The sequence below is a fragment of the Anabrus simplex genome, chromosome 1 (genome assembly GCF_040414725.1).
Source record: "Anabrus simplex isolate iqAnaSimp1 chromosome 1, ASM4041472v1, whole genome shotgun sequence".
NCBI lineage: Eukaryota > Metazoa > Arthropoda > Insecta > Orthoptera > Tettigoniidae > Anabrus > Anabrus simplex.
This window is the reverse complement of record NC_090265.1, coordinates 827223699-827249100: the sequence shown is the minus strand read 5'-3', so window position 1 is coordinate 827249100 and position 25402 is coordinate 827223699. Positions and strand designations below refer to the sequence as shown.

The 25402-nt window shown below is 38.1% G+C and overlaps 1 protein-coding gene across 1 annotated transcript in view; it reads left to right on the top strand.

Annotated features, from left to right (window-relative positions):
* Positions 1-25402, top strand: part of garz (Sec7 domain-containing protein garz) — a 332880-nt gene that overhangs the window by 294715 nt on the left and 12763 nt on the right. The window lies entirely within an intron of this gene.

Sequence of the window (25402 nt, the reverse complement as noted above, 5' to 3'; positions counted from 1 at the left end):
GTGAAAACAAAGTGAAAGGTAGAACTGTACTATTTTGCACAGAACAAATGTTTCATGCAGTATGCAATGCCTTAAGAAATATTGCTTATAAATGGTTCTATACACTAACATCCTTTTATATACAGTAAAACCTCATTAAAACTTTTCTGCAGGGGACAATAAAAATGAACGTGTTAAGTGAGAAAACTTGCTGCCGAATATACGAATAAAAACTATCCAACAGGGATATGGAAACACTAGATACGATTTGTTTCGACATGAGAGGATTTACACGTTATAACTCTCACATGGTCCGTATTGAATTGTACATTAAAGTCAATGAAATATTAATGTTTATTAAATTCCACCTATTCAATACATAAAGATTAGTTTTAATTAAGAATTAAAAATTAAGTAAATTATAGGGACATGTTTCTCCCTTTCTTAAGGGCATCTTCAGCCTTAATCTCAAACCTGAAAGATAATAAATCAGGATTCTGATTGCCCTTAATGGTAGTTTTTTAAAGGAAAATTACAAATTATAAATGATGTAGCACATGCGTCAAAAAAAGGGCGAGAGGGATGACAGTAGTTAAAATATTCTTATAATAAAGCCTTACAAACAGTCATAATTTATATACTTTTATAAATGTCCTTGTCTAAAAATGTGGTAACAAGTTGCATATTAGTAATTCTATAACAACACAATTATTGCTGCGTTGAATTGAACCTTGTTAAAAGGTGGCCCTGTATTGGTTGAGGGCATAAGAAATAAGCATAGAGCTTAAACAGCTTAATCTTTAGAATAATAATGAAGGAAAGTGTTATTGATTACTCTAAACAGAGTTTAAATAAAATATAAGTCTGCTGCCTTCTTAAATTACGTTGTAGGAGCGAGGAAAAATACTTGATGGTTAAGTAGCCGTAATTATAGTGTTCTGTAAAAATAGAGTTAATTCTGCATTGAATTGAACTTTTTTTAAAGGCACTCTGTAAAGGTTCAGGGCTTAAGAAATAAATTTAGAGCTTAAACAGCTTAATCTTTGGAAATAATGATGAGAAAAGTATTTTTGATCACTCCAAGTGGGGTTTAAAATAAAATTTAAAGTTGCTAGTGTGTTGTTAATCTCGTGTGATGAGATAAATCTACAGTCTTCTTAACCCTTGAAGTGCTATAGTCTCACTACAAGATGATTCGGATCCCGGCTGAAGTGCTATCGTCTCGCTGAGACGATTCGTAAAATCGATATAACAACTCCTAAAATCGGTATAACAATCTATTATAGGAATATTCTCACTGCGAAATGAAATTTTCTATCTGGTAGGAAGTGCAAGTTGGTCTTTGGTTGGGGAAATACAGCAGTAAGCGGCAATCTTGTCAGCTGTGAACTGGTCTTTGTTTACGTCTGCTCAAACTGCGCTGTTGCTTCACGCGTTTAAAGGTTGCTAGCTGATTTGTGATTATTGTATGGCTGATTTACTCTATTTTAATTGGTTTATTTTATTTAGTGATTATTATAATATAAACATGAGTGAACTAAGTGGTTCTATTGCAATTAGAGAAGTATTGGAGGAGCTTGGGAGTGATGAAAGTGAAGACGACATTGGTAATGTAGAAGATTTTCCTGATGATCTGTCATTAGACGACTTTTCTTCTGGAAGTGGGGAAGAATATGACCCTAATTTAGATACCCGTGACTATAGTGATGCGTCAAGTAGTGATGTAGACAATCCAAACGTGCGAACCCTACCAGGCACATCTAGACCTAATGGCCCACCACAACAGACTCTCTCAGAGTCTTTTCACCTGTGACTTTTTTATTATTCATTGAAGTTTCTATTATTATATATCGTTGTACGTGTAATGAAATTTGGCACAAATTTGGCACATTTTGTATATCTTGGAATTTAATTTCAGATAATGTAGTGCTTGTTACCAACCTCAAAAATTGGAATATTTTTTAATTTTTTTAAAAAGTATGACTAATCATCCATTATACTTTTACTGGATACTTGTAAGTAAAACATCCTACTATTATCTTATTCTCTAATTCTTCCTGAACAAATTGATATATAATATGACATATGTAGTTTCGAATTTGTATTTATTATAATCTTTTTAAAATGTATCTGCACGCTGCCTTAAGAATGTTCAGCACTTAAGAGTGAAACCTTACCGAGCTAGATAGCTGCAGTCACTTAAGTGCGGCCAGTATCAAGTATTCGGGAGATAGTAGGTTCGAACCCCACTATCGGCAACCCTGAAAATGGTTTTCCGTGGTTTCCCATTTTCACACCTTAATTAAGGCCACGGCCGCTTCCTTCCCACTCCTAGCCATTTCCTGTCCCATCGTCGCCATAAGACCTATCTGTGTCGGTGCGACTTAAAGCAACTAGCAAAAAAAAAAAAAAGAGTGAAACCATCAGCACTTGGAGGGTTAAACCACGTTGTACGAGTGAGGATGAGTGCTCGAAGGTAAGTAGCTGTATTTATATTAGCTAGAAGGTACGACTGTGGCTTCTTATACAAGAGTCGAAAGGGAAATGTGGTTTAATGCCTGTAACAAGAGGAGAGTTAAGTATTAAGGAATGAAAATTGAAGGAAAGGTGAGTTCAAAGAAAAAAGTATGTGTGTAAATTCACTTACCCCTTTGTCAGTTATGATGTTAATTGGTTAAAGAAAAGGCGAGTTAAAGAAAAACATTGTATGTAATTTCATTTATCTTTTCGACTATTATGTTAATCAGTTGCTATGGTAGCATTGAAATGCCTGACACTTGCGCTTCTGATGTTATATCGATGTGAGATTAGGGGAAGTGGGTGTGGTGGGCGGGGGGGGAGTAAGCAGGGCGTTCAGTTTATGTGCTATTGGTTGCGGTGGATTTATGGGGGCAGGCAAGGTAGGAGTTGTGTTTTTTAAAATAGTAGGGGTCCTGGAAGATGATAATCCAAGATAGAATGTTGTTTTGTTTTAAATTTAGTGATTGCAATAATTTTGGTGATATTTCATATAATGGGTTTCTTCACTTTTGATTTTTGTTATAATATTGGTCTAAAAATATATAGATGTTTTCTAATTCATTCATCAATTTCCCTTTAACTACTTTTTAAATAATTGTGAGGTCTTGATCTATAGTAGTGAAATGATGTCCTGTTTCTTTCATATGGGAACACATGGCTGAAAACTCGTTGGGTTTGATGGCATTAAAATGTTCAAAGTACCTAGTGTGAAAACTTCGGCCTGTTTTTCCAATGTCTGAGATGCCACTCTGTGTGCAAGCGAGCCTGTGTATGCCTGAACCTGAATAAATGTTGCTGTTTGAATTGACTGTTTTGTGATTGAACACCTTATTATCCAACCACATTATGTGGTTTTTTTTATATTACTAACATGTATTCTAATATGCTGGTCAAAGAAACGGTAAATATTATCAAAGACAACCTCACTTAACATAGCAAACTTAGCAAGCTTGAATTAGAAGACTTCTTAAGAATCCTAAACTTTGTTCTCAAAAACAACTATTTTACTTTTAATGCTAAAATTTACCATCAAGATGGCCTAGCTATGCGAGATCCCTTATCTGGCTTCATAGCCAACATCTATTTAGATTCTTTAGAACATCATAAAATTTCATCAAATATAAAAGACCTTAACTTGTGGCTTCGGTACGTGGATGACACATTCGTAATTATTAATAAAGGACTTAATAGCAGTAATGATATTTTAATTTTTTTAAACAACCTAGACCAAAATACTAAATTTACCAAGGAAGACGAAATCAACAGATCCTTAAATTTCCTAGATATCACAGTAACATGTAATAAAGATAGCTTTGACTTCCAAATTTATAGAAAACCTACTCTCACCTCAACAACAATCAAAAATACTTCAATACATCCCAACTCCCATAAACTGGCTACCTTTCACAGCTTAATTTACAGAGCCTTAAAAATCCCTCTCACCTAAAAACCTAAAAGCAGAACTCAATTATATAAAAGATTTAGCGAAGATTAATTGGTATAAACCAGAAACAGTTAACAGTTTAATCAACAAGATCAAATTCAAATTAGTAGCAAAACTCATCCCTTACAGACCGAAAAAAACAAAAACAAAAAACAAAAAAAACAAGTTTATTACCTTCACTTACGACAATCCAGACATTTACTAGGTCTCGAACCCATAAAAAACCAAAACACATGCATAGGCTTTAGAACAACCAACACTAACCAAAAATTATTCTTCAATCACAACACAGTCAATTCAAACAGCAAAATTTATTCAGGTTGAGGCATATACAGCTCGCTAGCACACAATGTGAAAAAACGGGAAAAACAGGCTGAAGTTTTCACACTAGGTACTTAGAACATTTTAATGCCATCAAACCCAATGCGTTTTCAGCTATGTGTTCCCGTATGAAAGAAACAGAACATCATTTCACTATTATAGATCAAGACCTCACAATTATTTAAAAAGTAGGTAAAGGGAAATTGATGAATGAATTAGAAAACATCTATATATTTTTAGACTAATATTATAACAAAATTCTAAACCTCAATGATATAATTGAAGCGAAAAAACCCATTATATGAAATATTACCAAAATTATTGAAATCACTCAATTTAAAACAAAACAACATTCTTAATAATCTTAAATTATCATTTTCCAGGACCCCTACTATTTTAAAAACACAACTCCAACCCTGTCCGCCCCCACAAACCCACCACAACCAATAACACATAAACTTAACGCCCTGCCAACACACACACACCCCCCCCCCGCTCTCCACCACACCAACCACACCCACCACCCCTGATCTCACATCGATATAACACCAGAAGCGCAAGTGTCCGATATTTCAACGGTACCATAGCAACTGTTTAACATTATAACATTTGAAAACATAAATGAAATTACATACAAAGTTTTTCTTTAACTCGCCTTTTCTTTAACCAATTAACATCATAACTGACAAAGGGGTAAGTGAATTTACACACATATTTTTTTCTTTGAACTCGCCTTTCCTTCAATTTTCATTCCTTAATGCTTAACTTACCTCCTGTTACAGACATTAAACTACATGTCCCTTTCGACTCTCTGTATAAGAAGCCGCAGTCGCACCTTCTAGCTAATATAAATACAGCTACTTACCTTCGAGCACTCATCCTCACTCCTATAACGTGGTTTAAGAAGACTGCAGACTTACGGTATCTCATCACACGAGATTAACAACAAACTAGCAACTTTAAATTTTATTTTAAAACCCACTTGGAGTGATCAAAAATACTTTTCCTCGTAATTATTTCTAAAGATTAAACTGTTTAAGCTCTAAATTTATTTCTTACACCTTCAACCTTTACAGAGCACCTTTTAAAAAGTTCAGTTCAACGCAAAATTAACTGTGTTCTTATAGAACTTTATAATTATGGCTACTTAACCATCAAGCATTTTTCCTCGCTCCTACAACGTAATTTAAGAAGTTAGCAGACTTAAATTTTATTTAAACTCTGTTTAGAATAATCAAGAACACTTTCCTTCATTATTATTCTAAAGATTAAGCTGTTTAAGCTCCAAGCTTATTTCTTATGCCCTCAACCAATACAGGGCACCTTTTAACAAGGTTCAATTCAATGCAGCAATAATTGTGTTGTTATAGAACTATTAATATGCAACTTATTACCACATTTTTCGATAAGGACATTCATAAAAGTATATAAATTAGGACTGGTTGTAAGGCTTTATTATAAGAATATTTTAACTACTGTCATCCCTCTCGCTCATTTTTTGACGCATATGCCTACAACATCCTCGCATTTGTAATTTGTAATTTTTCTTGATAAAACTGCAATTAAGAGCAATCAGGATCCTGATTTATTATCTTTCAGGTTTGAGATTAAGGCTGAAGATGCCCTTTTAAAAAAAGGGGGCGAAACATGTCCCTATAATTTACTTAATAAGTTTACATTCTTAATAAAAATTACTTTTTATGTATTGAATAGGTGGAATTTAATGAACATTAACTCTTTCCCGCGGATTGCGTAGTAAAGCGTACTGGAGTCGCACATTGTCTCCCGCGGGTTGCGTAGTAAAGCGTACTCGACTTTCAAACCGACTTCCTCTGCCATCTGTCTGCTAAACATATAACGTTTTGGAACCAGTGAAATCCCTACGCTTCCTAGATACTACTGGCATGCACGGAATCCTAAAATTAAGTGTTCTTTTATACGGTTTCTTAGATAGAACAGACACCTGACTGAATGTAAACACATTGCAGCAACATGGCTGCTCATAATGAGTTGAATGTGGAGGATATTTGTTACAAATTAGATCAATATGTCGACAAATGCAATGGTAGTAAGTTTTAAGTTGTAGGTATTACAATAAAAATGGTATGGGAAGCATTTGGGACAGGATATGAATCTGAGAGAAATCAAAATACGGCACAGGACAGGAAATGTTCATTCAAGTACCGTCTCCTTTTAAATTAATAGGCCTACTTGTAAAAAACATAATTATCAATTTTAATTCTTCAGTTAATTCTGTTTCGGACTATGAGCCTCTACTTAAGTACATAATAGCCTATTCTAACTAATGTCAATTTATCTTCCAATCCCATTCAGTCAAAAATTGTTTATAGTTTGTATGTCCGAGAGGAAGCACGATTTGCTATCTAAATATCTTCATCGGACTTATCCCGAAAATGAAATAAATTGGGAGATTCAGGGTGAATTCCTGCGTTCTCTGTATTACCAAGAAAATAAGGGCCTCATCATGTCCAGCAATTTAGACTGACTTCAAGAACAAGCAATTTAACATTATGCACCTTATTGGATGCTTCCTAATGTATCATTCTAAACAGTGGGGGGGTCTTGCATGTAATTAGGTGATCTCATTGTATCATTTTAGAATAACTATAGTGTATTTTACATTTTTACAAAATTTGAAAGTGATATCTTAAGTGGTTTTTAACGAAAAAAGTATTTAGTGGAGGTACTCCACAACTATACCTGACAAGCAAATTATTACGCGAGGTTTCTCCCGACAGTGAGTCAAAGATATTCCGTGGGAAAGGGTTAATATTTCATTTACTTTAATGAGGGCATTTTACATTTTGTATCCATGGGTCTATCATTTCTAAATATGAGAGAAAAGTATTCATAGGTGTGAAAAACATGAGAGAATAAGTATGAATACCTATTCTGCTGGGGCTTATAAAATAAGTGCAATGAAAGGTGTGAAAAACACCAAATAACAAATATGAAAACATAGGATGGGGGCCAATAAAAATATCCCAAGTATTATTGCAGATCACACTCTTTCTAAAACAAATGTTAGTAGAAGCCTTTTATTTCTGAGCAGTGGGTTATAAAACATTATTTCCTTGTCACACTCTTAGACAATGAATTGGAGGTTACACTCAACCATGTGCGACTATTAGGAATCGGGAGGATTGATTTTGACCACCACTTTGGAAAACTTTGATCAATTCCAATGATCGAGTCGAAACTCAAAGGTGCTAGTTCAACATTCACAACATCTGTGCGCTTAAAGATGCACAGGCCAGTCCACTTTCTGAAAGATTTTAGTTTTGTCTTCATTAGTAAGGAATTTCATGACTTTTTCCGTACCAATAACTAGGCTATCGCAAGACAAATACAGTAGAAATTCAATAATTCTAAATCGGTTAATTCAGAGTCCCGCCTAATTCGAAGAAGCTCTCGTTCCCGGAAACGTGAGGTTTGATTTTGCATGCTATTTAAATTGTTTAATTCGAAATACGGATAATTCATAATTCGAAGAATAATGTTGGTCGCATTACCGAAATTCAGACTTTAAATTCAAACTGCCTTTATATTAAAATAGATTTTTCAGAGTAATTTAAATTCAAAATATATCCGCGTCATGATAGAATGCGTCTTCCGGAACGTGCTGAGGTAGATTTCAGTATTTTCACTCTCTTCGGTGTGTCTACAGTGTGCTTCATATTTGCTAAGTTCGAGTTAAATCGTAATTCTTTTGTATTCACTGTTTTAAGGAACACCATAATATCACTTAGCAGGCAGTGTGCGGAGAAGCAGAATCCGCGAACACCGGCAATGCCGACAGTTGGCAAAAAAGCGTGGCTCGTATAATCAATTCGTATGCACCGAATATTGTCAATGCCAATGAAACTGCTTTTGTTTTGTTTTTTAATGCTGAGCCCAAACGCACTTACGGTTTTATAGGAGGGAAGTGCCAGTCGGGAAATCGTACAAGGAGGGTCATTGCACTGTGTTGGAATGCACACGGAAGTGAGAGACTTCTTTCCCTCGTCATAGGGAAGTTCGATAAACCACGATGTTTTAAGGGCGTTGGGCACTTTCCGTGCAAGTACAGGACATTAAAATGCATTCAGTACAGTAATCCAATGAATAAAGGACTTGCAGAAGGGAGCCAACATAATTTGTCCTCGTCTTTGAATCGTGCGTTTTTTTCTTTTGATGCATGAGGTTATGTTTGCCAGTGATTTATTCACGTGTATTATTTGAATAATATAAATGCACCTTGTTGAATATATTTCGGGAATAGATTTTTCCAAGGCATTTGAAAGGTTTGAACTGTGAATCAAGGTGATTGCATGCATTAATGCGTCTTAGAATACTTTGTGACGCAGCAAGGGTTCGCATTTCTGAATTACAAGATAAGTACCATGGCGGGAAATCATACAAGTATAGGTGAGTCACTATACCGTGTTCGAATGCAGACGGAAGTGAGAGACTTTCTCCCTTCGTCATAGGAAAGTTTGATAAATCACGTTTTAATGGCATCTGGTACTTTCCGTCAAGTACAGGACATCTAAAATGCATTCAGTTCAGTAATACAATGTAAAGGACTTGCTCAGGGGAGCCAGCTTAGATTTCTCCTAGTCTTTGAATCATGCTTTTGTCTTCTTATGTTGTGTAAGGTTATGTTTGTCAGTGAGTTATCCAAGTGAATACTTGTATTGTGAATTTGAATACTGTAAATGTACCTTGTTGGATACATTTTTGAAATAGTTTTTTTCCAGGGCATTTCAGAGGTTTAAACTTTGAATCAAGGTTAATTGCTTGCAGTACAGGTCGTAAAATATTTTTTGATGCGGCAAGGGTTGGCATTTCTGAATTAAGAGTTGGCGGTTAATTCAAAATCACGTAATTCGAAGTCCGATTTTTGCATCCCAACGACATCAAATTAACGAGTTTTTACTGTATGTACCACGCTAGTCAATTTTACATAATTATGTTTGTAATCCAGTTATAGGCTACCGTATCATGCAACAAATATTTGCTGCACTTCACTGTACCACTCAACATAAAATACATTTTTAACTGCTGAATGGAATATGAAATACAAGCACAAATACTCTCACTGTGTTATTCAGCAATCTTGCTGCTAACCAGCAAGCAAAACTGAGCATTCCTGAAGCTAACGGCTTGCTCCCCGAACGTGTAACTTATCGTATGAAGTTCAGGAATTAAAGGCCTTTTTCTGTAATTACGCAACTGTGGTGACGGATCTTACCCGAGCTGGAAATCATGCTTGTTTTACAAGGAATTATAAATAACATTTTCAAGGTTAGGAAATATGTGATCGTACTAAGCGGTAATAGCAAAAATTTGGGACGCGAAGTGAAGTATTTTCATATAGATTTAATACGATGAGAATCAGGACTTTGAATTTACGACGTGCTAAGCGGGAAAACATGTTAATGAGGAATGCACTAACGCCGTTTCACTGTATGTCAGGTGAGAAATTGATGTTTGGATAGGGATAAAAATTGGTGCACTACTTAAACCTATTATATAAAATAAAAGACGCAATAAATTCAGAGCTATATTCGACACTGACAGCTGTGCTGGGTGCACCACTGTAACCTCGAAGGATATCCCCCTATTACCACCCTTTGGGGACGGATAGACTTGATTTAATAACAGTGGGATATCTTAATTTATTTTAACCAAAGAAGATTGTTCCTTCAGTGATAGTGTTGACAGGCACATTAACAATTAACCAATTTTATTTTCATCAATACTGTGATATTTTCTTGTAATGCATATTTTACTATGATCCATGATGGGACTACTAACAGACAATGGCTTTTTACGTCGTCTTTTCTTCGACACAAGTGTAGTTTTGAAATCATTTTAAGTGTCATTAATCATGTGACCTACTAGTTTTTATTCCAAATCCACTTGACCATTTATCAAATGTCTAATGTTTGTACTTTTAAATGTGTACATTAGTGTATTTCATGTGTTTGTATTTGTAGTCTTAACTCAGGAGGTTTAACCTTCCCCCCTTTCGTTTATGATGTCACTATGTCCTGATTCTAATTTTATGATTAATAGCTGAGGATGACCGCTATGTACGGTCGAAACTAGTACTGTTGAGAATAAATTATGTATAGATTAGGTGGATAATAAACTAAAGTTTTTGTAAAAAAATAGAAAGGGATGTTATAAAAGAAGAACTGTTAAGCAGTACCATATGGTTGATAAGAGGCATGGGGGACATTTTTAAGAAGCTGTTTACATGTAAACAGCCTATGGGGTGCGTTTAAAGCAATTGTTGAGGAGTGTGTAAACAGTTATGTACTTTTAAGTAGTAAGGAATGGTAACAACCCATTATATTATAACAGGGAAATAAAGAGATTAAGAAAGAGGTGCAGATTAGAAAGAAATAGGGTTGGGAAGGTTGCGGGAGTAAGGAGAGTTTGAGGGAGCTTACTAGGAAATCAAATTTAGCCAAAATGTCAGCCAAGGATAACATGATGGCAAACATAATTGGTAATCATATGAATTTTAGGGAGCAATTGAATGATATGTACAGATGCTTTAAGGTAAAACATGGTTGCAGGAAGGACATTCCAGGGATCATTAATCAGCAAGGGGAGTGTATATATAAGGACTTGCAGAAGGCAAAAGTGTTCAGTCAGCAGTATGTAAAGGTAGTTGGGTATGTTCAGACAGAGGAGGTGACTAATACTGGCAAATTATTGAAATTTCCATATAATAATGATAATGTGCAGAAGGCCATATTAGATGCAGCTACAAAAACCATTCCGTCAACCAGAAGAAACAAACTTCCTTGGTGGACCACGGCATGTGATAATACAATTGTAGAAAGAAGACAAGCATGGCTCAAGTGGAACAGAATTAACAATGTTAACTACACAAACTTCTTAACAACTGAGAAATCCACTACCAGAATCATCAGAAACGCTAAGAGGCAACACAATAAGGACATTATCAACCGGGCAGAAAAGAACTTTCAAAGGAACAACTCAAGAGACCTCTACCAAACCCTCAGAGCCCAAATAACCCCGTACTCATCCCCTACACTTCACCTCTGGGGACCAGATGAGAAGAGAATGTGAACAATGTGGATTGCACATCTGCCTTAGCAGAATATTTCAACAACCTCCTCAATTCAGAGTCCCCCATAAGTCCAACCCTCATTCGCATCATGGGGGACGGGCAACGGTATGAAGTAGGGGATAGCCTGTAAGGGCGAAGTACCGCTACGGTAGCTGTGAATTTCTTACAGGAACCCTGTAAAGTAATGGCTAACGGGGCTCTGGTGAAGTCCTTAATGGCAGCTGAGGCGGAAGAGGAGACCTTTAGTACAGCAAATCTGGCGGAGGAGGTAACCCTCCCTGTTGTGGTTAAATGAAGAGGGAAACCATTGCCTTGTGGTGAAGAGGGATCTTCAAAGGCTAAGGGAGACAACCCCAACAGAAAACAGCATGCCTGGAGGCTTCAGGTGGCAGACCCACCAACAGGCTCAGGTGCTGTGGGCCAGTAACTCGCACAACCTTAAATTAAACCATTACAGAAACATCAACAAAGGAAACTGGACTGACCCGATGATGATGAATTTTGGCTTGATCGAGGTAACATAAATTGGATTGTGGAATGTGAGAACTTTGTGGGGAAGTGGCCTGAACATCTTAGGATTAATCCTTACCCCTCGAATTAAAGTTCTCTGTGTTGTCTCTACTACTCATATTTTAAATGTGAATTTCTATCTTATATAATCTGTATTCATCTTTCACGATTTTGGAGGTAGCACTTGCTCTTAAATAATGTATTTAAGCTATATACATTTACAGCAAGCTATAATGGAGAAAATAAAAGCAATATGTGGAATTTAAGACACAGTATTTTACATTTTAATTATTATTACTATCGTTATCGCATATCGATTGGTTTTGTTAGTAATTTCACTGAACAAATTATCATTAAAAAGCAATTGAAAAACTCTAATTTAGTCTCTGGTTTCATACCTCACGGTGGTTTGTAGCCTGTAAACGGTGATTTCTTGAAATTGCGATCTGTTGATTTATAATTGTGCCAGCCGTCGGCATCCTCTGTTAAGGGACTATTAAAAACGTGAAACATGTTTCTTGATTACTTTGTTTTTATTTAACTGCTGGCCAAAACAGTTCCTTCCAATATTGCCTTACGTAGTAGTTTTGCAACATTAGTTAGTGTGTTGAAGCTAGTGCGTTCGGGATTCAGTGCGAGGGCAGGTTGATGCATGTATCAATGCTAATGGAGGGAATTTTGAACATTTCATGTAAGAAAGAGTTTTGTGTGGTATTCTGGTACACTCTTTTCCTGTGGAGTTCCCCGTGATTAATGCACTATGTAGAGTTATAGAAAATTGAGTTCTAATATGGAATTAAAGCGTTTCCGGACCCATCTCCATATAACATACATTTTCTTCTTCTACGTGTGAGGAACGTGTCATAAAAGTTCAGCCCTGCATCAGCTACATGTTGGGTTACGGTACAGAAGTCGACCATCGCCAGTTAACTTGTAGGTGCCATCAAATGCTATCAGATATATTCTTTAGGGTACAAGGAAGGAGTAGAGATGCAAAATTACTGCAGTTTTGTAGAATTACCTGACATACACAACATTGAACAGTAAACTGTTTATGACTAAGAGAGCACATGGAGACCATGTTTGTTTATTAGCGTTCAAGCCTTCGCATGTGTGATTGAACTGGACACAGCTGACGTCTACACTGCCATCTCAATAATACATTTTTAAATGACTGTCAAATAGTAATCTGGATTTTACAAAGTTCCACACTGAACCAAAAGATAGCAGTACAGTATAGCATCGTGTATTTTGTTGGCAGGCGAGTGGTGGGCAATGCAATATCTTGTCGGGCCTTGCCCGACCACACAACCGGAAAGGGAATATCGCAATGTCAGGCCTCACCTGACAGATGAGGGGTAAGGGTTAAGCGAGGTGAGATGGAGCGAGTTTGGGGAATTGACCACCCATGATGGAGCTACATTTATATATTCTGGAAGACCTGAGGGCGATGGAGTGAGTTATGAAGGTGTGGGTATATTGATGGACAAGGAGGCTGAGGAGCCTCATGGAGTGGTATCCAGTGTCAGCAAGGATATTTGCGGCACGTTTCAAGACCAATATCAGAAATGTTGTGATGATGATGTGCTTTGCACCCACTGAGGCAGCAGAGGAAGACAAAGAGTCATTTTACTGTATATGCATCTATATAGCACGATTAAGAAACAGAAGAGAAAGGCGATTATTATAGTTGGAGGAGATTTGAGTGCAAAAGTGGGCCAGGATAATGAAGGACTTGAGCACATCAAGGGAAGGCATGGCCTAGGAGAACGAAATGAGAATGGGCAGCTCTTGGACCTCTGTGCCAGCCATGATCTGGTTATTGGTGGTCTGGTATTTCCACATAAAGATTGCCATTAACACATTCACTGCGTATTAGCAGAGCGTGACATACCCGCTAACCTGAGCAAAATATTTGTGTGGGACTCTTTAAAAGTTGTAATTATCGAAGTTTTGTACGTTGGTAGGACAAGTTCTATCGAACTCATGGACTTATCCCACTCACACGCCTGGAGCGTGACCCGCACGGTGGTTGAAATCGAGAAGTAATACTGGTCACCAAACGGATCACACGCCACACGCGTCGGTAGATTACTGTGCATTATTTACCTCGGATAGCAAACAAATGCATAAAGTATGTTACAGACATAAATATATTCATATTTACACTTCTCTATTACAGAATTTGACAAACAAAAATGAAATACTTTGGCTAATTGGGTAGGTCTCGTGATGTTGAAGGAACCACATTGTTGGCCATCAGAAAAAAATATAAATAAAATAACATAAGCATCACAACGCAGTCAAAAATGACTACTGCACGTTCTTTCAAGTTACATATAAATGTGATGAGGAATAAATGACAATTAGAAGTTCTTTCATGTTATACACATATATGATGCAAGAATAAATGACAATTACAAGTTCAGAACATATTGCAGTAGTGGAATTTATTTATTTCAAAAGCGGAACCACTCGTAATTCTCCTGAAGAATTAATAAACAGAAAGTGCAGTGTCTTAGCTCGCATTGAAGTGGTCTTGCTGCTCAAAGATCCCATAAATGAATGATGACGTATGACAACAACTCTGGAGAGGAAATACGCAGGAAACGGAATACGCATGCGCAAATATGGCTACGGATGAATCTGCTAGTAGACTGGACTTACACGATATGCGGGATGACAATTAGAGCCTTTCTTACCATGCGGGAAACCTGTAATTTACATTTCCTAGCAACCGTCCCATGACGCGCTAGGCGAATGCTCCGCACCTGCTTATAAAGCAGCGTCACGCGCCCAGCGCGTGATCTGCATTAAACGTGTTAAGTGACCTGGGTATCACCGGTTCATAGGACAGAGAATCAGATAGATCATGTGGTGATTGGACAAAGTTGGAGGCATTCACTGTTGGATGTGAGGAATGAGAGTTGCAGGCATCGGTAGTGATCATCATCTTGTTGTGGCTACCTTTAGGATGAAGATCCAGGCACAGAAGAGGACAGAATAGATAAGGAAGCGGTATGATGTTGGAAAGCTAAAGGATGACGGTAAGGTGAAGGAAGTTTTCAGGATAGAACTAAAGAATTGATTTCAAGCACTCACCGAGGTGGAGGTTGAAACTGTTGAGAAAAAATGGGTGAAGATTAAGGGCCAAATTCATAGTCAGCACTTATACATAATTGGAACCCTTAAGTAATAAAGGATAACTTATAATAAGTATTCACTTATATGAGTTTACATTTCATAGACAGCACTTAAAGAGCACACTCGGTGATACAGTAAGTATCTACCGGAGATGTGGCAGTGCTGTATATTATGCCCATGCTTCCTGGATCGTGTAGTTCTGGCTATCGAATAGTGGGATGATCTATTGTGTTTTAGTTATCGAAGGACATCGCGACAATTTTGAGGCTAAAAGATCGTCTATATTGTATTTGGTTATCGGAATGTATAACAAAATAGCGAGCTGAGACGGCACCTGCAAGAACTAGTGTCAAAGTACATGCATATAATACAGAACAAGCAGACCAATGCAGTTTCCCATCAGAATATGAATGACATGGGAAAAACTTGTGGACAATGCAAAATACAATGTAATGGGCCTAACTACTTTCTGAATAAAATTTAAATAGTATGTTTTGATGTGTGATGCCATAATTTCAGAAACTTCTGATATAATCCGGCAAACGATTGGTTGACTAACCTGATACAATTAGCACAAGTATTAACACGTTCATTTTTCTTATAACTCAGTATAGTTCTTTACTATTCCATAGGCCTACAGTCTTGATAACTTATCAACTTGTAACACCTTTCCAATTAATTAAGCAAAATACCAGTAATGATGATGGTGATGATGATAATAATAACAACCTGAAATTCAGAGGTAGCATAAAATTTCAAAACAGTATCTTCATTAATGGTGAGATAGTGAGTCCTCTAGAGGTTATGTTCACTCTCTCAATCAGAGGAACAAGAATATTCATAACTCTCACTTTTCTAAAACAAAGCGTTCTTTAAATTGTTGATCACATTACATTTCAACAGGATTTTTCACCTCTACTGTGTATACGGAAAGCATTCTGTGAATAAAATGCAAAATATTCAGCAAAATCATTATCCTCCATCTTGCTGCAACGTAAGTGAGTCACTTAGTGTTTGTGGGAGGTCCACTTATAGCAATAAGTGGGACACTTAAGTAGGTAATATGGAATGAAACCTGGCTTATAAGGGGCGCTTAAGTGCTGTCTTTGAATTCGGCCCTAAATATGTCTTTACAGAAGTGAAAATATCCTGGGTTTTAAGGATAGGAGGAAAAAGGATTGGGTGAGAGAGGAGAGAAAGGAGGCAATGAACACATGTAAAACATGAGCAAGAAAGGCAGAACTGCAATCAAAATATGCTGCAAAGGATGGGGAAGTAAAGAGAAGTGTGAGGAGGTATCAAAGGAACTGGACAGATGACCTGTCTCAACAGGCAGAAAAGGCAATCAACAATGGTAATCTCAAAGAACTCTATACCTTCACCAGAATTCTGGCAAGGAAGCAAACACAGAAAAACTATCCAGTCAGGAACAAAGATGGAACCCTCTTAACTAACCCGGAGGATCAACTGAAACAATAGCAGGAACATTTTTCTGCAGTTCTAAACTGCTCCATAGAAGATCAGTCAAATGTGGGGGGAGGAAGAAGCAGAAGAAGAAGAAGAAGAAGAAGAAGAAGAAGAAGAAGAAGAAGAAGAAGAAGAAGAAGAAGAAGAAGAAGAAGAAGAAGAAGAAGAAGAGATTCTGTCTGACCCAAGGATTAAAACCTGCTTTCCAACAGTAGAAGAAATCAAGAGAGAGTTCTATATTGGTAAGGCAGCAGGATTTTGACAACATTCCATCAGTAGAATGAAGATTGATATGGACACCACTGCCAATATATTGCAGCCTCTATTCGAGAAAGTATAGGTTACTGGAGAAATGCCAGCAGACTGGAAATGTGGGTTGTTGGAAGATGCCAAAAAAGGGGGATACGTCTAATTGTAACAACTGAAGGGGCATTACACTTCTCTCAATCCCTAGCAAGTCTTCACCACGATTCTGCTGAACAGAATTGAAGAGTAAGGCAACTCCGACGAGAACAGGCACGCTTTCGTCCAAATCGCTTATGCATTGACCAAATAAACACCTTGAGGATAATTCTGGAGCAGTCTGCCGAGTGGTCATCTCGCCTCTACGCAGTGTTCGATGACTTGGAGAAAGCTTTTGACTCGATCAACAGAGAAGCCATGTGTAAGGAAGTGAAGCGTTACAGAGCGCCAGCACAAATTGTCAATCTCATTCGGGAAACATACCATGATGACACATGTAGAGTCATTCGTGGGGGCCGTGTATCTGAGCCTATATCTGTATGTTCAGGAGTTCGTCAAGGGTGTATCCCTATGATAAATGTAAGAAATTTCTCTTCCACCTATTGTATTGAATATGATTTAATGATTGTCATTACTTGTAATAAGGGTGTATCCTGTCTCCAACTATGTTCTTGGTTGTGATTGATGCGGTAATGCAGAACGTGACTCGAAATGTGAAACGTTGTATTATCCAGTGGGGATTAGTCAATGAACTTGAAGATCTGGAATTTGCTGACGATTTCTCTCTCCTGTCTGAGGCACATGGGAAAATGCAGGCAAAGCTCGAAGATTTGGTAGGGGAAGGGAAAAAGGTGGGACTAACGATCAACTCAAAGAAGACCAAGGCCCTAAGGATTAACACCAACAAATCAGACCCATTTGTCTTCAATAGTGAATCTATTGAGGATGTGGATAGCTTCACCTACTAGGGCAGTTTAGTTGCCAAAGATGGGGGAGCTGCACAAGATGTCTCACAGCGCATTAAAAAAAGCAAATGGTGCCTTTGTTCAGCTCTATCTGGTGTGGATGAACAAGAGAATATCTATCAGGACCAAATTCCACATCTTCCGAATTAATGTCAGGTCTATTCTATTATATGGGTCCGAGACTTGGAAAGTGACTGGTGTAATTACATCAAAGTTGCAGACCTTTGTAATCGCTGTTTGAGAAGGATTCTTACCATCTACTGGCCGGAAGTAATCTTCAACTATAAACTCTGGAGTAGGACGGATAAAGCAACTTAGATGGATCGGGCATACACTAAGGAAGGGGAATGAAGAATGGAACCCACAAGGTAAAAGGAAGAGAGGGAGGCCCAAACAAACGTGGCAAAGATCTGTTCACAAGGAAGCAATGGAAGAAGGCAAGACCTGGAGTGAGGTAAAGAAGCTAGCTGTCAACAGGACCAGATGGAAATGCTTTGTTGATGCACTATGTGCCACAAGGAACAACAGGAATTAATTCAATTCATTAATTCTCCTCAATTCAGAGGAACCCAGAGAGAAACTACTTGGTAAAATAAAGGATGTTCTTAACCCAAATTCCCTCACACCAACGGAGGAGGAGATCCGGAAAGTCATTTCCGAGCGTAAGTCCAACAAAGCAGTGGGTGAAGATGGTATCATCACAGAATTGTGGAAATATGCAGACAAAGATTCCATTCAGTGTATTCATGAGATTATATCTGACATCTGGATAACAGAGAAACTACCTAGTAATTGGACCTCACCTACTCTGCACATAAAGGGAGACAAGTCTGATTTAAACAACTACAGAGAAATCTCACTCCTCTCAGTGACTTACAAGATCTTTTCCAAGATACTTCTCTCAAGATTAGAAGCTCAATTGGATTCCCGCATTGGAGAGTATCAAGCCGGATTTAGGAAATCAAGATCATGTGTGAAACAGATCCTGAATCTCAAAATTATTCTCACTTACAAGAATATGAGCTCTTCACACTTTGTGGCAATTTTTGTCAACTTCCAGAAAGCTTATGATTCCATAGATAAACAATATCTCTTTCAGACCCTTGCTGAATTGAGACTAGATAGTAAGACCTTGAGAGCCTCCGTGGCTCAGACGGCAGCGCATCGGCCTCTCACCACTGGATACCGTGGTTCAAATCCCGGTCCCTCCGTGTGAGATTTGTGCTGGACAAAGTGGAGACGGGACAGGTTTTTCTCCACCAGGTACTCTGGTTTTCCCATCATCTTTCATTCCAGCAGCACACTCCATTCTCGTTTCATAGCATCTATCAGTCATTAATGCATCACTTTGGGAGTGGCGACTCCATCGTACTAAGAGCCCATGTATGATTCATTCATTACATCCCTGACCCGGTCACTGACTGGAAAACAGGTTATAGGTTGGTTGTTTTTTGTTTTGTTTTTTCAATAAGACCCCGAATCTCGTAAAGCCTACTTTGACAAACACTAAGTCAGAGGTAAAATTCAGTGGGGGAACTATCTAAAATCTTCGATATCAGAACAGGTGTTAGGCAAAGGGATGGTTTATTCCCTGTTCTCTTCAACTGCATGCTAGAGAAAGTCATTCGTGAATGGATGGAAACTACCAGACAACTCTGAGTTGAGAATCAGTTTCAAAAAAGACAAGTTAAACATCAATTGCCTGGCCTTCACAGATGACCTCACACTTACAGCATCAAGTATGAAGGAAGCTACACACCAACTCCCTTCCCTCAGTCAAATAGCAGCTAAAATAGGGTTGAAGATTGCCATTAACAAAACTGAGTTCATCACCAACATCAGAGATGCACCCAACTCAATCTCGCATGAGGATACAGTAATAAAGAAGACGAACTCTTACAAATATCTCTGAGAATCGATAGCCTTGAACATTAGTGAAGATCTAGCCATGAACGCCAGGTGTACCAAACTGTAGATTGCTTTCCTTCTCTGTAAGAATGTTTCCCTTTCCCTTCGCCTCAAACTTCGACACTATGAAACCGTAGTAAGACCTTTGGTACTGTATGCCTCAGAATGCTTGAACGCGGTCAAAAAGGGACAACACAGGAATTTGGAACTGAAAGAACAAAATTCCTGAGAAAAATTATGGGCCCCATTAAAGAGGGAGGTGAATACAAAATCAGGCCTAACAACGAGCTTTACCAACATTTAGAGAGCATAACATCAGCCATGAGAAAGAGGAGACTTATCTTCTACAGTCACATAGTCAGAATGGACAACAAGAGACTGACCTCAAGAATCTTCAACACCCTTTCTAGAGGGAAGGGAACAAATGCTAAATGGACAAAACTGGTTCGAAAACACCTAGAATTTTTAAAAATTGATCCCAGAGATATATTCAACAGGGATAAATTTTGAATGTTGATCAGAACATCTGACACTCTCCAGTCACAAACAGCTAAAACACTGCGTGCTGGAGTAGGAGTGAAGTTGACTCAGGAAAGGAAAGCAACCCGCAGCACAAAGATGAAGGAATACTGGGCTAAGAAGAAAGCTCGCCAGAGTTAGGGACCACATGGTCCAAGGAGCCTCAACGAAATAATAATAATAATAATAATAATAATAATAATAATAATATATCCTACTCTCTCTAGCTGACGTAAGCCCCCTGGCTGTCTCATGAGAGTTCTGGAGTAGTTTTGGCTACTGAATGCATGATTCGAAGCAGTGTCAGTAAATATGTTGGAAGATGGTCCGCCTAGTCAATACTATTCATTTATTTACCTTTCACCTTAACATCTAGTACATGTTTCGAGAATATTATGCATTCTCTTCCTCAGCTAGTGGATTAAAATTCAGTATACAATAAGACCTGACTAAAATAGGGGGGCCCCCATTAAAAATTCAAAACAATGAGTATGACAATGTAACACTTAAAAATTTGGATAGTACAAACATAGAATTAAAATCCCATTTTGTCAAGTACAAATTAAAAACACCATATAGTAATGTCTAATTAAATACGTCTTGTGATGATATGAATTCACAGTGTCCTTGAAGTTGCCTTGCGTAATTCAAAAAAGTTGAGTTAGGAATGAATGAAATTGCATTAAAACTTGAAGTCCTGCCGATATCCACCATTAATGGGTGTTAAAATGATGTCTATTTAAATTAAAATATTGGACACAGCGTCGTATAATGATGTGAATTTACAGTGTCCACTAGCTGAGGAAGAGAATGCATAATATTCTCGAAACATGTACTAGATATTAAGGTGAAAGGTAAATAAATGAATAGTATTGACTAGGCGGACCATCTTCCAACATATTTACTGTTACTAAGTCAATACGGATCCAATCCCGACCATCATGGTCAAGATTATTAATAATCGAAGCAGTGTATCGATTCATTCAAGTGTCCGCGTGAATCGATTCACAGGAAAGGCGAGCTCACGGCACACGATTCAGCTTACTCCCAGCGGACAGTGCTGAGTGGCGCACTCACTGGACGTTGACGGGGAGCCAAGCTTCCGCTGCAGCGAGACAGTGAATCATGGCACATCGAAAGAATCGTGAACGAGCGCGGCTCAGTAAGACACAAGATACACACGGCTCCTCTTCGGCTCACTGGACACGTGGAGAGCCGAGCTTCCACTGCAGCGAGACATACAGTGAGCCGTGGCACACCGAAAGAATCGTGAACGAGCACGGCTCAGTGAGACACAGGATACACACGGCTCCTTATCGGCTCACTGGACACGCGGAGAGCCGAGCTTCCGCTGCAGCGAGACATACAGCGAGCCATGGTTCACTGAAAGAATCGTATGCTATAATGGACTCTCGAGCTCGGCACATTTGAAAATAATACCCATTTGCATTCACTGTCCTCTTCTTACAGGGAGGTTTAAATATTACATGGATTTATTTGCAGTGTTAAAAAGGTAGTCAAAACATAATTCTGAAGTAGCTAGTAAGTAGGTAGGCTATTAGGTTATAGGCCTACTATTTATTAGTTTAATGAATCTTAGTATTATAACTTAGTTGACATTTGACAATTAAACTCAACTCTGGCCTGCCCTATGACTATGAGTCATGCTCGTGACCACTCAAAAGTACCTGTTTTATATTGGGAAGAACGGCTCAGTATTCTCTCAGTTCATATGTCACATCGTTGCACAAGACTTCAATCATATGTGGATAGATGCAATAACTTAACAAACAGTATGTTGAATCAGAAAACCAGCAGGCTACTGTACAACTCGGGTAGCCTATACAAAATATGATGATTTAAAAAATATCCTCAGCTGATAGAAAAATACATATTTTCAAAAATGACTGAGCGAGTTGTTGTGCGGTTAGTATCGCGTAGTTATGCGCTTGCATTCGGGGGATGGTGGGTTCGAATCCCACCGTCGGCAGCCGTTAAGATGGTTTTCCGTAGTTTCCCCATTTTCACACCAGGAAATGCTGGGACTGTACCTTAATTCAGGCCATGGCTGCTGCCTTCCTAATCCTAACCTTTCCCACCCTGCGTCGCTGGAAACCTTCGATGTATTAGAGTGACTAGCATTTTTTCTAAGAAAGCAGTTCATAGTATGAAGACCAGATGGCAGCTGCGAGCACTGAATGCTGTTGCTGCTGTCTTACCAGTACATACTACACAGATGCAGGGAGCGGTGACTAATGTGCTGTGAATTGGATCACTGTATAGATTCAGTAACGTGAACGGAATCAAATGAATCGATTCAGTAAAATGAATAAAATGTCCCATCACTATTCTGGAGCGTACGTGCCACAGCCAGGTAATAATGATAATGATAATAATAATAATAATTATTATTATTATTATTATTATTATTATTATTATTATTATTTTCCTGGGTTGAACCATGTTATTTTCTGTACATTTCGTACAGTTTACCGACGTTTCAAGTACATTGCAGTATTCTTTGTCAAGGCGACTGAAATGCACCTACTCGATCCAAGTTAATTAGTCTCCCAGGCAGCAAACACACTAAGAGAGTGGTTCCTGACCTTGGCCTTATATATCCTACTCTCTCTAGCTTACGTAAGCCCCCTGGCTGTCTCATGAGAATTCTGGAGCGTACGTGTCACAGCCAGGTAGCGCAATTATGTTTTAGTTACCCAGTTAATAATTACTGCATAATGTCAACAAAAAGTGCATGAGGGAAGATAATACATAGTTGGAAAAGAAATGTAATTGCACGAATTATTAAATGCTGTGACGACAGTGCCGCTGAGAAACATCTTAACTTCCCTCTAAGTCAGTCAACTGACAGGGCAGCAAAATACTGTGACGTTTCTGTAAAATGCACTTCGTGTAAAGATGGAGGCTCATTATCAACACCCAGAAAGAAGAGAAAACAGCCTGTAGTGTGAAATGCAAATGTCAACGATTTTGATTATTGTGTAATAAAAGATATCATTGAAGAATTTTATGTTCAACAGAATGCAGTGCCCACATGTAGGAAGCTTTTGCCTGTTTTGAAAAAATTAATTAATTTTCAGGGGGGTTACATTAAGGCATATTCTAAAAGCGATGGGATTTCATTGGAAAAGATGTGCTTCAGGTAGAAGTCTCTTAATATAGAGGAAAAATATCATACATTGGACATGTGCCTGTCTACAGAAAATGCGGAAATTACGGGAGGAATGTAGGCCAACCTTTTTTTTTTTTTTTTTCCCCTAGATAAAACTTGGGTATATGGAAACTTTATATTTCGGAAGTGTTGGCAACACAAAGAAATTGTGGGTGTAACAACAAATGTAAATGCTAGCAGCAGGTTGATTGTTGTACATCTCAGGAGTGATAATGACTTTGTTGAAGGGTGTGAATTAATTTATAGGGCGGAGACTGCTGCAGGTGACTACCACAGTCACATGAACTCCGAAAATTTCGAGATGGGTTCGGGAGGAAGTTGTTCCTAGCTTAGCCAAGCTGCAGAAACCATGTGTTGTGGCTATGGATAATGTTCCATACCACGGGAAGCATGCTGACAAACCACCAACAAGGAGATCGCTGAAGCTCAAGATGCTGGACTATTTAAGGAGACACAGCCCTGAAGATGGTTTTCCGTGGTTTCCCATTTTCACGCCAGGCAAATGCTGGGGCTGTACCTTAAATAAGGCCATGGCCGCTTCCTTCCAACTCCTAGGCCTTCCTATCCCATCGTCGCCATAAGACCTATTTGCGTCGGTGCGACGTAAAGCCCCTAACAAAAAAAATTTTTTTAGGAGACACGTAGTGCCTTGTGACGAGAAAAATTGTAAACACACACTTTACTCCCTGGTAGAACAAATCTGTCCAAAAGAAAAGGTTTATCGTATTGACACACTCTTGGCTAGTTACGGACACACAGTGTTCAGATTGCCACCATATATGTATGAACGATACAGCATATCGAGCTTGCCTGGCGCAAGTTATGAATTATGTGCGATCACACAACACCACTAGAGATATGTCACTGAAAAGGCTGCAGGAGCCGGTCCAGAAAGGTATACAAAGTGCGACTCCAGACAACCGGGCTGTATTCCATAGAAAATTAAAAGTTTTAGTTTAACAGTTCAACCTTTTCAATACAAAAATTTTTGCAATGCTGTTTACATTACAAATGAAACATTTGGTACTAGTTTTGACCTAAGGTCAAGGTCATCATCAACCAATAACACAAATTGCACAATATATCAAATGGTCTATAAACAATGTACGTATGCCGTAAAAATATTGTACAGTCAAAACTCCCTTCTGTGGACACCGTCGGTTCCGAGGAAAAATGTTTGTTACAAGAGGTGTCCGCTAAAACAAGTTTGTAAAAATAATCAAACATTTTAACAGTAAAGAACATCCACCTTAAATATAAGCATACATATCTTTATTTTTATTATTCTAAGTCATTTCTGTGTTGGTATTTCATAGAGTTATTATAAGTGGTTTTACATCATTTTCAAACATTACAGCTTCGTGAAGTAATTATGAAGCTTCGTCTGTGTAAACTTAGCACATATTTTCTTAACTGCGATATTCTCAAAAACGGAATAAAGTCTGTTAAATGGTTCCATAGTGTTCTCGCCGTACACGCGGTCCAGCATGACACACAAATTCTTTATCTGTTTAAGCATATTTAGTCCCTGCTTCATTGACAGAACTTCTCGTTCATCTTCCGCCTCACCGTCATCGTCACTTTTCATTCCTGATTTGGGCTCTGTAAAACAATAAGTTTTATTCAAATTGGTCCTTTTGTACGACTAATGAAGGCTGCTATGGATAGCTAGAAATATTTACAAAGTGCAGTGAATTAAATTAAAGCTGAAAAATTAGCTTAAAAGAATTAAAAACTGTCTATCACAAGAAGAAAATGAATGAGGAGTTGAAGTGCAAACAAACATGGACCTTATGATACGTGCAACACACAATTACTGTATAACTTGATAACACAGAAAGCTTACCGTAAAGTGCGTCCTGGAGTCGGTACTGCCAGTCGCCCTTGAGATCGTCACAGCAAGGAATATTCTCTTCTTCGGCTTCAATATCATACATCAATCCAGCTGTCGTTGCTAAAGTCTGAAATTCGTCATATTCATTTCGAACCTCTATCTTTGCTTGTTCTTCAGCTGTAGAATTAGCGATGCTGCATTTTGCAAAGCATTTCCTGATTGTGGTGTCGCTGACTGCATTCCA